At 47.0% G+C, this 14,000-nt stretch overlaps 1 non-coding gene across 1 annotated transcript; it reads right to left on the bottom strand.

Annotated features, from left to right (window-relative positions):
• Nucleotides 1–2,139: 2,139 nt before the first annotated feature.
• Nucleotides 2,140–2,212, bottom strand: TRNAR-ACG (transfer RNA arginine (anticodon ACG)). Its single transcript has one exon. It is a non-coding gene; the product is annotated as a tRNA-Arg (tRNA).
• Between the last annotated feature and the right edge of the window lie 11,788 nt (nt 2,213–14,000).

Below are 14,000 nucleotides of genomic sequence, written 5' to 3'. Positions count from 1 at the left end.
CAGCAGGGAAACAGATTGGTGAAACTCAGCAACAGTCAGACCTGCAAGCTTACACACCTTGTGAATTACATCCCTGGTCCCAGCTAACTCTCTACTTACTAGAAGGGGTTTGTGTCTGTGTACAGACACACACAACACCAAACTTTTCTCCTTTCCCTTCTAGCATGGTGCAGGGCATCCCTCATGGGAGCTGTCTCAGGAGAAATCCAGGTGTGGAAAGCCTGCCCAGCAGGGAACAGAAGCACTACAGTGAGCAGAAATTGAGGAAAGATACCATTTCCTTAGGAGTACATTGTCCCTCCATGTTTGCACTCTCCAGCAGTCTGATCTGAATCCACAGTCCAAAAGCACATCCCTGTGCCCCGCCCCAGGGTGGGGCAGGGCATGCTCTGTCCAGGGCCACAAGATTGATTTTTTCTTGGTTAAGATTCCCCTCTTCCTTCACCAATGTCTCTGCTCCTCCTTTTTGCAGAACTTCATACAAAATCTTTTACTCCTTTTCACGCACACAGTAGCATCCTTTTCCCCTTTTCTTGTGGGATAGCTCACAAAATAAAAGCACAGAGTTTCTTCCAGAGAAGGGACCATCCCATTTCCTCCATCTTCATCTCTCAGATACTTTTAATCTCCCACCCACCCAGAAAGTATTGACATGCATGGGTTTCTGTGCAACTGTGTGACCCATAGGGGAAAAGGAAGGCAGAGGAAAAGGAAAGGAAATAATAAGAAAATACAACAGTATGAAAGCCAGGAAAGAAAAATAGACTCAGAACTTACTGTATGTTAAGGAACTATTCTGCCTTTTGAGCTGTTACGTTAATGTGACTGCTTGGCTCAGCTTCCCACTCTTCTAGGACACACTCGTGTATCTAAAGGTACTAAATGCATTTTACTACAGTGGCAGCCTATTCAGTGCTTGGATGACAGTGTGGCTTGCTAAACACTTCATCTAGGAGCAAATTACTAGTGACCAATCACCTGCATTACTTCTGTACCTGGTCTCCAGCAAGGGCCAATAACAAGCTCTGTGTGTACCCTGTTCAGTCAGTTGTAGCACTTAATAACCAAAAATGCCATTAATAAGACATTTCACGCTGATGCACTGGGTTGGCATCGAGTGAGGTCGGCTGGCAAACAGAATAAGTGGGTGCTGTTAAGTAGCCTGATGGGTACCTGGGGGACACCTGCTCCAACAAAAAGAGATTTTCGGCTCCAGTGTTGTAAGAAAAGTTTTGTTTGCATTTCCAGCAAAAGCTGCCCCTTCTCATGGAGAAATGGGAAACAGAGTAAATCTCAGGGGAGACAAGGGTATGAGAATAACAATTTTCAGACTGCCTGGAGGATTTCAGAGAAGAGATGGTGAAAATGTTCCCATATTAAGAGGTACTGGCTGAGGGATGCAGTGTGAGCTAATAAGTAGAATGCTTAGACAAGGTGTTCTGCCGTTCACATAGGGGAACCACTGGAAATGAGAAACATCTTTCCTGGTTTTCTTAGTATCTGAAATGATTTCTTGACTTAGGTCCTCTTCTCAGTGTCTCTCTTATGAATATGGTAAACACATTATTCTATTTCTACTGACTCTTCACCTGGCTTGAGATAAATGAGATTTCAGGGTCACCAGGTCTATGTGGTTATCATTCGGCTAACAGCAGCTGTCTCAGCTGACACTGAGACATGATTTTTAGCTCCGAGCCATTCCCCAGAGCAGCCAGACTTGCCCCATTTCAGTAGCAGGAGCCAGATGAGTGGGGATCTTCTGGGGTCAGCCAAGCCAGAGCAAGACAGTGGAAAACTGGAAGATGCTGGTTATAGACTTGGGTGCTGGAGGGTCTCAGTGGGATTGGGAAAGAATCCATGTAATAAGCAAAATTAAAAAAAAAAAATCTTTGGAGATGGAGTGGACAAAATTGAGGACTTCCAAGGGTGCTGAGCAGGATGTGCAGGTACCGAGTTAAGTAAAAGAACCTCCTAACAAGGAAGTCCGTGTCTCCAGCTTTCCAACCTGTTTTTTTTCCCTAAGCTTCCCACTTTCCCCTCCACCCGTTGTTGGGTCGGAGCTTCAAGAGAAGTGCAGGCCGGGAGGAGGGGCTGGGGGGGGGGGGGGGGGGGAGGAGGGATATATAAAAGTAAGATTAACGAGCCAGGCAGGAGTCGAACCTACAATCTTCTGATCCGTAGTCAGACGCGTTATCCATTGCGCCACTGGCCCCTGCCTACTGTGGGGGGGGCAAAGCCCAAACCGGGGCTGCGGTGGGGCAGGAGCAAAGTCCTGCACACGCAGCTTCCAAAATGCTGGGTCCCCAGTGCTGCTCCCGACCTCGGTCTTGGCTGTGCTGTTTGTTTTTTGGGTACCACCCCAAAATCCCCAGTAGCGGTTGTGAAGGGTGTGCAGTGGAAATCCCATTTCCCCACCAGCATTCTTGTCCAAGCTCACTATCTGATGTTGCTCCAAAGAGCTTTGCAACTACAAGCTGGGAACAAGTCACATTGTGTCACCTGCTGCAATATCTATGCTGAAAGAGAAAAAGACAAATGGCGTAATCCTATCCAGTTCCCAAATGCTGGGAGTTGTGTCATGCCCCTTCACTCACAAACCCTGTTCCCCACGCCCCAGGCAGCCACTGGGGCCAGCAGAACCTGCCTGCTCCTGTGGTGTTGAGGAGAAATCCCTGCCAGTGGGAAGAAGAGGTGGGATCTGCCTTTGACCCCACCGTGCTGTAGCAGAAGTGCCTTGTAGCCTTCACCCCACGCTCAGTCCTACCCCTGCAGAAGGACCCCAGAGCAGATAGAGAGGGCCTGCAGGGCTGGGACAGGCTGCATGGTGTAGCGCAGAGCTGGTCTGTTCAGGGCAGCTCTGAAGATGCCATCAGCACCTTGTCTTCCAGGAAACCCTCACTCCACTGTCACACCGACACCTCTCCCATTACAATGTACCTGACTCACCTCTGCATGTTGGTTCCCGCCCCAGCCTCTGAGATACTCCTGGTCTATGCCCCATATTTTCTTCCTGCAGCTCAGCTGTCAGAGACAGCATTCTTTGGTCTGTCAAGAGAATCTTTGCCTCTGAATCCATACAAAGCTCCATGCTGGTTCTTCAGGAGGCAGACCAGTGTCCCAGCAGCTGTGGTCTTGATCACTTGGTGTACACTGCAAAGGTCACAAGACCCCAGAACTTGTTTTCCAGTTTTTCCTTGTCAGTCAGATGCAAAGTAGGTTCTGCTTTTGCAGGAAGAGCCAGGGAATGCCTCACAAATTTATAGCATTTTGGATTCAGTGTCAGGGCATCCTGGTGACATTTGCTGTCTGCTTCTCTGAGACATTTGCTGACCTTATGGCAGCCAAACATGGTGACCAGTTGCTGCTGATAACCTGGGTGTCTGTGAACTCCTGGGTTCTTTCCAGTGGTAGCCTTTGATTGCTGTTTGATTTCTGGCCTGACCTTGTCCATTGAGGCAAATGAACAGAAATCAGTACCAGAGAGAGCACATCTACTGAAAATACACTTAGCATATTTAGCCCTAGCTTTATTAGGTAAACAAAAAAACACAGTTTGCTAGTGTTGGACATTAGGAAGCATGAAAATACATGAATGGCACGGCTCTTTTTTCCCTTCCTTAGGAGCAGGATGGAATTCATGTAACCTGCTGCCAGAGAAAATGCCAGGAGCTGCTGGAGACAGACATTCATCACTGCAACCCTATCTGAACATTCATTGCTGATGTATCTCCCTCAGCAGCAGTTATTTTGCCAGACCACTGCGGTAAATGATCATTTTTGGCTTGACTTGCTTGTGAGTGCTCCTTCAAGTCATGGACCATCTCATGGGGTACTGGAGGTATTATTATGTTCTGGCTAGTAATGAGGATGTTAAGGGTGAAGTTTGAAAGGAGACTGGGCCAGTTTAGCAGCTCTTGTTCCAAAGTAAAAAGGTTTCACTTGTCCTCCCCTCTTCTCCCCTGCACAGTGGCCTTGTCCTTGTCCTTGTCCTTGTCCTGTGGTCGCTTCCAGCACCTGAGTGAATGTGCTAATCCAGCAAAGAAGTGGGTAATTTTCTAATGCTCAGTGAGGGGAATCAGTTCAGCTGGGGACAGGACCTTGCACCCAGGCCAGCACAAGGAAGGTGAGAGGCACAGGCTGCCCCATCCTGCTGGCCAGAGTAGCTCAGCTGCCTCCAGTTGCTTGTCACACTGCAGCCCAAAGGAAGGATGTCGTGCTGAGACAGTGAAACTGAAGACATGGAGTGGGAACAAGGCATAAGAATTGGACAGGATATCCAGTAGGTCAGAGGTAGAGCTGCTGTCTGCCTTCGCAGACACCTCACTCTCTGTTATTTCCATCCTCTCTCCATTTTCCTTCTTGTTCTCTCTCCTTTTAGCAGGCACTAGTAAGGTGGGTGGTGAAGATGAGGCCAATGCCTCAAGCCAGTGCAGAGGGGTAGGCACTGAAGGAAACACCTCCCTCATAAATAGAAACTTGCAAATGGCTCCTCTTTTGCACATGGGTTTTGGGTTTTTTTCCTCCGAATCAATTGTGAAAAACCACAAAGTGAATGCAAGGGGATGAGCATGTCCAAATGGCTGGTGGGCATATAAAACCAAGAAGAACCTAATTAGAAAGAGGAGTTTGTGGAGGTAGCACTTTTTTTCTAGTTGAACAGCTTGGACTTGCACCGATTCTTCTAGTTGGCAGCCAGAGAGATGATCCACCACATGCCTAGGCCAGGCAGGATAAAGGGCTCCCACATATTTGCCCAGAGATGCTAGGGATGTTATTACCCTGCTGCAGCAATGGGATGAAGAATGATGTTAGAAAAGGGTGATTGCCCAAATTTCCATGCACTTCAAACAGAATTGCTCTGAGCAAACAAGGCTGCTCAGTTCTGCCTAATGGTACACACGTACCACGTGCAAGAACAGCAGGAGATTCCTGCTCGAGCCCAGGTGAGGGCTGCAACCAAGAACAACGATTTGAGGTGAAACCTTGGCCAAGCAGGGAGCTATCTTCATGCCTGGAGGAAGATGGAGCCAGAGCTGGGAAACCAGGCCAGTGTCCCAGGGAGGGAATGAGTACAGATGAGAGCTGGAGATGAGAAGGCGTGATACAACTCTAAAAGACACTTTTCACCTCCTGGCTATTGCCTGTCCAGGGCAGGGCTGCAGCTGAAGGAAGACACATTCAGTAATGTTTTGGTTATTACGGAGAAGAAGCTGGCAACCCAGAGTGCTTGTAAGGTGCCCCAAGCTCTAGGTGGAGATTTACCACATCCTTTGGCAAGGAACGAGTCATTAGTATCCAATTACACTGAAATCATACTTAATTCAAGACAGGTTAAGACAGAAAGCAAATAAAAACATTTACTCACAGCTGCCAAGATAGATAAACCTATAAAAGATGTGGGCGGAGAAATGAGAGAGAACCAGGCTACAGTTACAGGCTTTGAAGATTAAATCAGCAAGGCCATTTCCTCATATCCAGGCATTTTGCCACAGGCTCTCCTGACACAGTGAGGAGCAGCGAGCCTGTTTTCCTCTTCAGCTTATCCCTCAGGTTGTGTTGGCCAAGAAGTATTTCCTCATGAGGAAACAAAGTACCTCTCACGTCTAATTTCCTACTAAAACCCCAAATTCTTCCTTTCCAGGGAGTCCACCACTTTAGTACGGAGTTCTTCCTATTTCTTCCTTATCCAGGAGACACGCTAGCCTTTCCTCTTGGCAAAAATTACTACATTTCTTTAGCATTACCAGACCAGCTAACAATGCCTTGGGTGAAGTGCTAAACCAGAGTACTGTTATGGGAAATGCATTGGCTAGATTATCTGAATGCCACTGCTTTCTTTTCCTGGCTCTCTTTTTATTATTGTTATTATTTTTTTTGTAATAATGTAAATATCTCTTATTTGCTTTGCCTGCTATCAGTATTTTAAAGGGCATGTGGAAAATCATGGGGGGTTAATCAGCCTTGGTTTGGAGGGAATGTCTTGCTTCAAGCTGGTGAAGGAGCCAGAGGAGTGGTTTTGCCTGCGCAAGCAGAGGCTGACTTTTGGTTGACAGGGCTTGTCTTTTCAGGGAGAGGGTGAAACAGTCCCTTCCCTTCATGGAAGAAGATAAAGGAGATGTGGAGGATAAAGGTTGATGTGGGAAGGATGAAAAGCAGGTTGATGTGGTGCTGCAAAGTAGAAGAGGAGGTAGGGAAGTTGTGCTGGACTTGGGGAATCACTTCAAAAGGCTTGTTCAATGCAAAGTGCATTCTGAGACTTACCTCTGTGCATGCATATGTGGTCTCCTTTCTTATCTTTCCTTGTTATCATGTTCTTTCCCCTTTGCATCTTCCTCTTGCCTCTGCAAACTTCCTCCTTCCAGTTTTACAAAGTGATCACACACAGGGACCACTCCGAGGTACCTGTGAGCCAGCTGGCAGCACAGTTTCTTCCCTAAACTGAAAAGGAAATGACCAGCACCTTTCTGTCACCCTGCATAGCTCCTGCAAGCTTCTTGCTCTGCAAGTTGGTTCCTTCACTTGCTTCATTTCTCAATGTCCAGCTCAGTGTAACCCGGGGCAACCTAGGAACACATTATGAAGTCGCCAGAGAAAGGATGGGAGAGATGTGACTGTTCACACCTGACTGGATAACACTCAGCTTGATAACGAGACATACTTCCCTGGAAGTGAACAATGTCTGGCTTCAGTTCCTGGGCATGAGCAGCCAGTCTGGATGTATTTCAGATTACAGTCTGCCAGAAGCCCAGGGAATTGGCTGTGAGACCTAACACATCAGGAGCACCCCAATGAATGCAACCTGAGCTATGATGTGCAGAAGAAACTTTCAAGGAAGCACTGTACCTTCTTAGGGCAATCACCTGCACACCATCTGGTGACAGGTGAGAGGTCTTGCTAGTTTAGATGAATAAAGGTGGGAGTCTGTTTAGCTTATTTATGTATTCCATCAATATAACCTATTTTGGATGGATATTAATGGATGTTTCATGGATAAATTATTTGCAGTTTTGCTTAATCTCGTCTGGATTAAGTGTGATTTCCGTGTTACTGGTTGTCCACTGGCATTGCTTGCTGAAGGTTATGGTGAACTGTTACCCTGTGGCCACTTAACTCAAGTTTGGCTCCTTGGCATGTTCTCCAGAGTATTAAAGGGCAGCAATAGCTGTGCGTGCCACATTTTGGCTGCAGGAGTGAGGTCTCTGAAAGTACCACAGCTGTCCACCTGGGAGCTGAGCTATTAAAGAATGAGAGATGCTGTCCTGAGAGAGGCTCCCAGCGGGATCCTGCTGTAGGCCCAGTCCTGGCAGCGTGATAGCAAGTGGCAGATGCGTCACTCTGGGATACGGGGAACCAAGGCCTACAAGGCACAAGATACAAATTTCTACACAGAGGGATGCTACTTACAAAGCTGTCACCTCCCTGCTCCTTCATAGCAATGGTTAGGGATAGAAATAGCACCAAGGCCATACATACTATGTGGGTAACTGGAAGAGTCTACTCACACATAAATCTATTAGCACCTCTGTCATGTTTGCACTGCAGTCCTTGGGATTATCAGAAAAAGCAGAAATGCACTGTGTACTGCTCCAGCTTATCACCTATGAAGTTTTCCCTGAAGTTAGATTCCCTGCAACAGCATAGAGATGAGGGAGATATGATCCATGGCATTAGAAAAACAGCAGCACAAGTGACATGAGGAGCAAAACTTGCAATAAGCAGGTCCATCAGAGGACTGATTTTGCACCATCTCTTCTTTCTTGTAGACTACGTGCAGTCACCCATGTGCTTCCCTGGCAGCACAACTCTAAATGCTGTGGAACAAAAATGCACAGTAGCTCTGGCACTGATCCTGTACTATACTTTGCCATCTCATCCCAGCCCTCCCTGCATACACCTGTCCTCTTCCCAGCTTCATTCTTCTGATCCAAAGAGTGGCTGTGGCATGGAGACCTCATAGCAGCCTTGCAGTATCTGAAGAGGGCTACAAGGATGCCGGGGAGGGACTCTTCATTAGGGACTGGTGATAGGACAAGGGGTAATGGGTTAAAACTTAAAGGGGAAATATAGATTAGATATAAGGAAGAAATTCTTTACTGTGAGAATGGTGAGGCACTGAAACAGATTGCCCAAGAATGTTGTGAATGCTCCAGTGTTCAAGGCCATGTTGTATGGGGCTTTGAGCAACCCTGTCTAGTGGAAGGTGTCCCTGCCTGTGGCAGGGGACTTGGAACTGGATGATCTTAAGGTCCTTTCCAACCCAAACCATTCTGTAATTATATGATTCCATAATATGGGGTTGGTGGTGCCCTGTTTTCTCAGCTTCTTGACCACAGTGGTAATACAGGAAAGGTGAGGCACATTCAGCTTGCAGAAGCACTCCTTCCCTCAACACACAGTGCCTGAACAACTTCCCTCACTTCTGATAGCTAGGGTCACAGGGAATCACCCTCTAGGCTGGGGACAGGCTGTGCTTGGCTGGGTGAGGTGGAGGCAGGGGAAGAATTTGGGGTGGGGAGGAAGAAAGCCCCAAACTCTTTGTCTTCTCCCAGATTGCAGTATAAGATTAATATAATGCGGTTTGCTGCCATGAACTCTTCATTCATATTGCCCAAACTTGATCACAGGGGGGTAGGACTTCATGGAGAGATATGATAGGCAGCCCAGAGGATTTTACTCTGATATTATGGCAAAGCTACCCCTTCCATGGCAAGGTCAAAAGCTTTGAAAAGGCATCTGAAATCTGATTCATTCTGTGGCCGGAGGACTTGCTGTCTGCCCTTTCTTCTCTCACATTCTCTACAGACAGCCAGAATCAGAAAGGCTGAATTCTGGAGAAGAGCGTGATGGGAGAGGGGAACACAAGACCATATGTGTAGAGATCTGCTGCCATGCTTGGGATGCTTCCTGAAGTAATAGCTCAAAAAGACATTAATCTAATAGACTGCTGCTTGGTACAATGAACACAATGTCACATTGGGTGGCATCCCCGATCATAACTTAAAGTGCATTCATTCAACTCCTGCCCATCTTGGAGGCATTTCCAGCTGTTGTCCTTGCAAACACCTGCATCTCTCACACATCGTGCTCCCCTATGCTCACGTGAATCTCACATGAAGGAGTGAGAGAAAGAACTTGGCTGGAAAATGGCCAAAAGGCAAACTTGCTCTTCTAATCTAACTTTCAAAAGAAAAAAAGGCATTGGCACTCAGAAATGAATAGTCGTGCTGGTTTTGCTGTATGTCTAAAGAGCATTTACAGGGGAAAGGAACACATGAAAGGAAAACTGAGAAATTTGACAAAAGAGCTAAAGGACAGAGGTACCACCTCTGTTACCAGTCACGTGCTAAGCAGGCACTTGACCAGTTCAGGTAATGCTTTGCTGTGTGAAAACCTTCCTGCCACCACAGAACAGCATCCTTGTTTAGCTGTAATACCATAATGTCTGATCCTTTATCTTTCAGCACCAAATCCCTATTCTGTCCTCGAGAAATGACCCTCAAAGGGGATGGTCGAAAACATAATCTCGACTACCTAGGGAGCTGGGACAGTCTCAGCAGGTCTCTGACGTAGTGTAAAGTCATGTGCTGAGTATAACTTTAAAACCAGTCTCTTCTTTGAACTACAGACCTCAGCATTGTCCTGGAGAAAAAAGATACCTGCATTCCTTTACTCTGCCAGCTGAGCTATGGAGGGGTTGTACTGAAATAGCATCAAGAGTGCCTTATGTTGAACAGACCAAGGCTGGGGAGAAACCTGACACTGGGACAGGGCTGTATCTCTGCAAAGTGATGAGCTGATGCCAGCTGGAAAGGCTGAGCTGGTTCTGTGCTGTGAAACACAAGTTACTTCTCTATTGAAACATCACTCTCCTAATGACAGAGCTGGGGTTGCAGCAGCAGATTTTAAAGGGGAATACCACAGCCTGAGCAGTAATCATATCTATATCCCAGTCAAAATTCCTACTGTTAAAACTCTGCAATCACCTTTTCCTTGAATTTTGGTATGGTCAGAAGTCCCCTAGAACTGCCCCAGCTGTGCCACCTGTGTCCAGCTCTGCTGTCACAGCACCAACACCACCACAGTTAACACAGTGCTAAACAATCATGCTATTCCATAAAATGAAGGAACCTGGGGAGGAGCTGTCATTCCTTCCTCTCTGCTAGCAAGGAGACATGTAGTGATGATTTACAAACAGGATCCCATGGGATGCTGTGATGGAGTAGAGGGGAAAGAGTCACATCTGCATTTGAAGAGCAGGAGACTGTTGGAATAATAAAGCATTTGGTCACCTACTCTCCAAAAAGAAGAAGGATTCTCCCACTTTTCTAACTGTTGTTTTCTATTTTTCTATCTGATTTTGTTTTATTTATGTCCTTTCTTCCTTCACATCTCATTCTCACTGCAGAGCTTATTTTGGGGGGTGGAAAAACAAGCCTGTGCCTGTTATCTGTGAAAATTGTCTCTAGCCCTGGAGAAGGACCTATTTTTAGGTAGGCAGTAGTGCAGTGCTATTTCTTCCCCACATGCAGTACTTCCTCCATTAAGTGCTTTGGACTTTTTTGTGCCTCTCCTGTGAAGCGTAGATGTCTTTCCAGCAGTGGTGTGTTGAGGGGATGAGGGTTTGGGAAGCCCTGGGCTTGTAAAGTTGTGTATGGCTCAGGGAGATGCTGAAGCACTGGTCTCGTGTTTGTTATTCCACAGCACTGGCAGCCTGTCTTTTCAGACTCACTGCTTTTGAGACTTTAGTGAATACAGATAATTACAGGGAAGATGAACACACCTTGTCTTCATCACCATTTGTGGTCACCCTGCCTCCCGTGACCACCATTTCTCATCCCGATCTCAAGGACTATGAGAAAGACAACACTTTCTGTTGGGAGGGGAGGGTGTTCTATTTCCCTGTGGCTCCTAAAGCTGGGTGACACTTAGGCCCACACTGGCCTGCTGGCATTACTGAAGGGCAGCAAGAAGCCACAGGATCTTCCTTCTACCAGGCAGGGAGATTGGAGCAGCAATCCTACGGATTGGTGTCCCGCCAGTGGCAGAGCCACGGCCCACAAGGCAGAATCCTCAGTGGAATTCATCCGTTGACTCTTTATGTTTCAAGGTCCTTTAATCTAAATCTCTGAGATTTCTCTGCTATGATTTATGTTGGTACTGCTGATGAATCTGGAACAGAAATTGTAAGCTAGTTCATCTGCCCTTTGATCCCATGTTTCTGTCTGTTTACTCCAGTCTGTGGACGCTCCTTGAGCTTGGATAAGCCCAGAGAAGGCTGTTTTCAAGCACAGTTCAGCCCAAGTCAGTGTCCATTCCCTATTCAAAAGAATCAACCCTCTTACTGATCTTTGTAGCTTGTCCCTGAAATCCTGTGCTTCTGCACATTTGATGTACTCTCAGTGACTCACCATTAGAAATCCTTTGAGCTTGCCCCTGCTGTTATGATTTGTATGTGCAAAAGGAAATTTTGAAAGATGTCCTTATCTCCTGTGCTGGTCCTTGTTTTCCTGGAGATCTGAAACCATCTCTCAGGTTGTTTTTAGAAGGTATTGAAATGCTGACTGCATATGGCCTATTGTCATGTATGAGGTACAGAAAGAAAAATATATATGTAGAGTGGAAAAATGTCATTCTCAAAAAGCAACTGCTTTTGAAAACGTCCTTTGTAAAGACTGTCTTTGACAACATAAATTTACATACAAGAGTAGTTTGGGTACTTATTGTGGGATGTTGAGTGATTGCAATAAAACAATGAAATTATAGACTCATAGAATCAACTAAGTTGGAGAAGACCTTTAAGATCATCAAGTCCAACCGCTACTCCAGGACTGCCAAGTCCACTGCTAAACCATGTCACCGAGGGCCTTGTCTGCATGTTTTTTGAACATTTCCAGGGCCGGTGATTCCTGCACTTCCTGGGCACCCTGTTCCAATGCCTCATCACCCTTTTGGTGAAGAAATTTTTCCTAATATCCAGTCTGAACCTTCCCTTTTCTTCCATGTGTCAACTGCACCACAGAGGTTGGTGTCATTGACAGACTTGCTGGGCAAGTCAGCAAAAATGCTAGATACTGTTTGCAGTTTGCACATGTGCAGGTAGGAGGGCTTCATCTTATAGCTGGCTCATTGGCTTAGCGAGTTGTTGCAAATGTGAGATTTTACTTCCTGCAACATGCCTGCTGTAGATGGGAATGCTGGTGCTCATCATCAGCTGCTGAGGGGCTGCTCACTGCAGGGTAAATGGACACGGAAAAAAGGTGAGATGAATGGAAAGCCTCCCCGCTACCTCCCCAAGGGAGGCTTAGCAGGATGGGAGGAGGGGAAGGCTGCCCTGTTATTTAATTCTGAATCTCACATTTTGGTGGGCAGAAATGGATGCAGCAGCCTCCTTTTTGTTAGGATGGTGTAGTGTTTGGGCAGCCAGGGCTTTTTGCCAAGAGGTGAGTAAGGCAGGGAAAAGCTGAGGGGAGATGAATTCCTGGTTCCAGGGACCAACCAGCCCTGTATTCTTCCAGCAGCAGAGCTGTCTTGCAAAGCCCTCTGCTGAGCCCCATGATCCTCAGGAGTGCAGGGAGCTGCTGGAGGCAATGGGATGAAGGCAGGTATCCTGTCTGCACAGGGGAACATGGGCTGCTCTCCACCTGCTTTAGGGGTGGGAAGGGTGTTGGGATCCTTGCTCCTCCCCAAGGATAGGCAGGAGATGGAGTAGCTGCAGGCCAGGGCACCATCCCATGGACTCGGATGTTCTATGCCACCCACCACATCCATGCCTGAGCAAGGAGCCTGTGCTTGCAGAGCAGGCTTTGTCTCGGTTGGGCTCAGTGGACAGGTGAGTCACAGAATCACAGAATCCCAAGGGTTGGAAGGGGCCTCTAAAGATCATCTAGTCCAACCCCCCTGCAAGAGCAGTGTAACCTAGATTACATCACACAGGAACTTGTCCAGGCGGGCCATATGGGACTTACCCTCTGGCAAAATACACTTTTGGTCTTTGTTTTCAAGCCATGCAAGAGAGCCACAGAGCAGACTTCCTGTGACTGACACACAAGAGCTTCACAGCACTGGTACAAGAGAAGAGGTTGCAGAGGGGAATTCTGTGAACACAAAATCCAGGGATGTCATTATGGCATTGAAACCTGAACCTGAACATTGCTCAGCCTCTTCTTCCTCTTCCAAATCCCTTTCCTAAACCCACTGCTTTACAGCTAGCCTTCCAGGCTCTCCTGGCCAACAGTCCACAGCCCACAAGCTGTTACTTGGCTGCAAAACCGGAAGAGTTGGAAGTAATGTCTGGGAATTAGTGCTCTGGTTGTGTCAGCAAAGCCAGGTAACATTCCCAGGCAGGCATTACTAAAAAAAAAGTCATTAAAAAATGGTATTTTCTTCTTGGTGATGGGTAGAAGGCAGACAGGGTTTCTGTCCACGAGTGGGGTTAAAGCAGGCCCTCTTGCCCTTTGTAAGTCACTTGAGAGATGGCTTGATGGACAGCTGTGCATGCCAGTGGCCTTCCCTTGCAAGTGTGGAAGGGGAGGAAGAGGAGGATGACAGGGCTTCTAGGGAGAGATGGGAGGGTGCTGGGCTCTTTCTCAGTGCGAATACTTCGAAGTCCAACCCAAGCAATTCCTGATGAAGATTGGCTGCAGGACCATCCCCTGGATCCACTGCCTCTTGGGCTTTGCTCGTCTCTTCTTCCTTGTTGCAGGACAGTATGTAACATTGCAGTTTGCAGTGTGTAGCTTTCCTGGCATTTCTCATCCAGCCTTCATGAGCATGCCCAAGTCTCTGCATCTCTTTACCTAGCAATCACTGCTGGGGTTCATAATGCTTTGACAGAAAAACCTGAACTGTTTTTTTATGTGTCTGAACTACATATCCCTGCCAGAAAAATATTTCAGCTTAGGTGTGGCTGCAGGAGATGGGTTTTTCTTTGTTTTGTCGGCTCCTTTTCATGGTTGCGCTGTTTACCATCTGGCTTGTGATAACATGTTTCAGCACACAGA

This window comes from Melopsittacus undulatus, chromosome 1 (assembly GCF_012275295.1).
Source record: "Melopsittacus undulatus isolate bMelUnd1 chromosome 1, bMelUnd1.mat.Z, whole genome shotgun sequence".
Classification (NCBI taxonomy): domain Eukaryota; kingdom Metazoa; phylum Chordata; class Aves; order Psittaciformes; family Psittaculidae; genus Melopsittacus; species Melopsittacus undulatus.
The sequence above is the reverse complement of the archived record's forward strand: the minus strand, read 5'-3'. Positions and strand labels throughout refer to the sequence as shown.